This window comes from Lepeophtheirus salmonis, chromosome 5 (assembly GCF_016086655.4).
Source record: "Lepeophtheirus salmonis chromosome 5, UVic_Lsal_1.4, whole genome shotgun sequence".
In the NCBI taxonomy this organism is placed as follows: domain Eukaryota; kingdom Metazoa; phylum Arthropoda; class Copepoda; order Siphonostomatoida; family Caligidae; genus Lepeophtheirus; species Lepeophtheirus salmonis.
The window spans coordinates 55049387-55053565 of NC_052135.2; positions in this window are offsets into that span (position 1 = coordinate 55049387).

A 4179-nucleotide genomic window follows, 5' to 3' on the forward strand; every position below is an offset into this window, starting at 1 on the left:
CTATTATTGATGTTTTTCATAGAATGATAATCCTCCTCTCCCACGTTTAAGGAAGATCCATCTTCTTTAAATATATATTTTATGAATTAAAATATACCTGTGCATTATATTTAAGTTTACACTTAAAGAAATACTCACAGCTCCAGTTTTGATAGGATTTTCATTACAAAAGTGAGGTTGTGTTATATTCAATTAATCATTTGAAATTGTAGGTATTATTATTTGCTGTATCTTAGAAGACGACAAAATGGAAACCAAAAGAATTATTGTGCTGGAAATGATCGCTTTACAAAAGACCCTAACTAAATTGTCAATGCCCTTAGAATCAGCCGCACGGTTACGTATGGCATTAAAAAAAGAATTGAAACCTCAAGAACAGTCTCCAAAAAGTACATATGTGCAAGGATAGAAACGAACAGTAAGAGCAAAAGGTTTTTAAAAAACGCTGTGCTACAAATAAGTGAGGACGATCCTCGATATTGCCAAGAAGATGAATGTGAGCGAGGTTACGCTCCGAACGATCCTTAAAGATGATTTGGTTGAAAAATCAAAACAAGAAGAAAGAAACATCTCATTACGACGCCCACAAAAGAGAGAAGAATGACAAGAGCCAAGCTTCTTTTGAATTTTTCCAAGAACAAGTGGCCTCCCAGCTTCCTTGATCTTAATCCTTTTGATTATTCCATCCAGGCAAAGGTGGAAGGAGCTGCCTGCAAAAAGCCTCACGGGTCTGTGAGATTTTTCAAGTCCTTTATCAAGACTGCATGGACTGACTTGTCAGATGACTACATACGTAAGGTTTGTGCGGCCTTTAAGAAGGGGATGGAGAATGTCATTGATGCGGAGTAAAAAAATGAATATTGAATAAAAAATGTGAACTTCAGTTATAATTCAGTTCTTCACAAACTAGTTTTTGAATAAAGTTTAAAAAAAACAATATTCATTATTAACTTAATTATAAGTTATAACGTATATTTGAGTAATAAAAATGGATTTCACATTATGCTAAGTTAGTATAAACTGTTTAAATATAATTTAATAAGTATATGGCTTCAAAAAAAATTCTAGAGGTAGTATTCACATGCTTATTTTTTATTTATTTTTGTAACGCTAGGTTTTGAATATTGGACTGTCTTTTACGGTAAAATCGAAATGATCTTTACGTTAATCTCCCATATTTTAATTGAATTCTGTCAACATAAAAAAATTATCACTTATGATTCAACAATGAAAGACAAGATAATATATGTACATAAATAGACTTACATTATTATGATAAATAATAAAGTTTACAAATAGCTTTCTTCATGTTTTATTGACACGTTCTTTATTTTTTTTTCGCAAGAGGAAAAACCATATACAAGTATAAATAAGTGTAGGTTACAAAAGTGGTGTAAAATTTCCTTTAACAATGTAAAAACCTTGAATCTAATAATGCAACAATAAATAAATAATGGCTGTCAATTAGATTAGCATGTCTTCAAATGTTACTGATAGAGTTATATAAAATATGACCTTCCGGTTACTAAAAATAAACAAGATATCTAAAATTAACATGGTAATACATACAATATGAAGAATTTTTGGGAGAAAAGCAGCAAAGCGGTCATGACACTTCATTAGACTAGCTGCAAGTGGTTATGAGAAGAAGAATGTAAACACAAATCCCACTCCGTGTCTACTAACTATGGTGTCAGGGAAGAATGGATAGGAAAAAAAGCAAATTGACAAAATGGGATAGTTATACCTATCACCAATAAAATCTATATTCATAAAGCAAAGTTTGTCTATAAGCATGAATATAAGAAAACTAGTCACCTGGTGCATTAAAAAATAGAATCGTTTTGAGCAATTTCATACTTTTCCTAAGGGCTAAAACACTGTTCCGGATCCAAAAGTGAAAAATAAGCGTTCATGCCCTCCAACTCTGGCATATATTGCACTATGAACTGTATCAAGTAAATAAATAAGAGAAGCATTTTCCAACAACCGACTCTAGTCTATGGAAGAATGAAGAGACTGGAGCTAAAAAGAGACAAGAAAAGAGTAAACACATTAGTAATTTTGTAAAACCCTTTCAGCAATTCTTACCAGAAGTTGCTTAGTTACAGGTTGTATCCTCACTTTTTACCAATAAATCGAGAGTGAGTGCAAAGGATGTGTTCATTCTGTCAGAAGGAGACAGAAACATCATATTATATTTTTTACTTTTGCCAAATGGTTGTACACATGTTGAAAGTGGTGGAAGACAAAGTATGGCGTCACTTCGGAGTGATACTCACCCGGCTGGACTGGCTTGTCGTCATATCTCCTTCATATGAAAAAAGTATATTCAATACGGATTAAAGGGATATAGGGAGAGAGTTAGACTTAGTTTGTTTGTTATGGTTGAAGAAGGAACGTATTTCTAATTATAATGCACATAGGCATTAAATAATTAACTGCAAATCTTATTACAAAAATGGGTTTCAAATTAAGTTTTCCTTTTTCTTAATTCCATTATCTTTCCTCTTCTAAAATCTTTGATAATTTTGGCCTATTTTTTTGTTTGTTTTTCTATAAATGCCAAAGTCGACTCTATGGGTCTTTCAAGCCTACTCAACAAAAGTTGTTGTTGGGAGAAGCAAATGCTTACCTGTTGTTGGTGTTTTTGTCTGGCAGGTCACATGGCGTTAAAGCAACGTGGAACGGTTAACTCTGAATGGTAAAAGACAATTTGCCTTCCAGAAACAGAAGAAGAGGCGAATCATTCTTCATCTCAAAGATGCAAGTACTCACACTTCGGCTCAAACAATGAACTTTTTGCCTAGTCGAAATGATGGGTCATCCGCCAAACAGCGACGATTTAGTACCCTTAGACTTTTTTCTATTCCCATACATCAAAAATAAATTACATGGTCAGCGGTATTCATCACGATAAGAAGCCATTGATGCATTTCAAGAACTTCAAGTAGAATTGAAAGAATGCTTCCAAAACTAGTTCAAACGTATGCAAAAGTGTATCATTCTAATTTCACCTGTAACAATATGTTTGTTTGTTTTTTCAAAACAATTAGGCCAGAAATATAAAAAGCAAGCTAAGTAAACAATATTTAACATAGAAATAGATTTGCTTTAATGAAAAAATTCTAACTTATTAGACCTTAGCTTTTAAATTGTAAAGAAGCTGTTAGCCTAACATATATTAATTCCATACTGATCAATAATATTTTGCTGTATAATATGTGTCCTTAATGGTTTATAAAAATCATTTGACTTTTTCTTATTAAGTAAAATAGCTAGGGGAAAAAATTATTTTTTATAAATTTTTTCTTTTTTATACCAGCCATATTTTATGTTAGCCCATAATCTATCTCTTCTTCCATAGTTTCGTATCTAACGGTATAAGAAATTACATCTCTACCGTTATAAAAACTTAACAATATGTTCTAATTTCAGATTTTATCCTCTGAAGATATTTCATAAGGATCTATTTATTGTGACTATTGCAACGTTACTATTTTTGCAATATATTATAGCAAATACATAGAAATATATATTGAATTACATCCTTAATACATCAACACATATATAACACATTATAAAAGATATTACAGGAGAATTAAACAGGAGATATAAGAAATGGAATGTCAGATAGTTTTTTTTAAAAGGCATTTATGATAAAAGGGGTCACAAAAGGAAGTTAACAATTATCTAAGTTAATTTTAATAAGGGAGTTCTCCATGTGTGCATTCACAAACCATGTGGTAACTTAGGAAGGAAGGAGTATCACGACCAATATTATTAGAACCAAAGTTAATAGAAATATAAGTTTATGCAATCATGTAATTTGGCTTCATGGAATTTTCAATTTGATGTACCGTACTTCCTGCTGAGCAAGACAGACAGATATGACGCCACAGCATATAACTGTGGTACTCTAACAGTAACAGTCGAGGAAAGGAATATATAGCTACTATGGGTAACAATTATACTCATTGACGTCACTATTAAAAAGTGTGATAGAACTCTGAAATTTGTACGAAAAGCATTACCTTTATTAGAACAAGGTAAGGCAACAAGAAAATTGTTGGGCAAACACATCATATTTATAAAGTAACTCTTTCTCTTTCTGTTGACGTCAATGGGTGCATTTGCTTAGGCAAATATAATTCATAAATAGTAAAAATTTAGTAACTT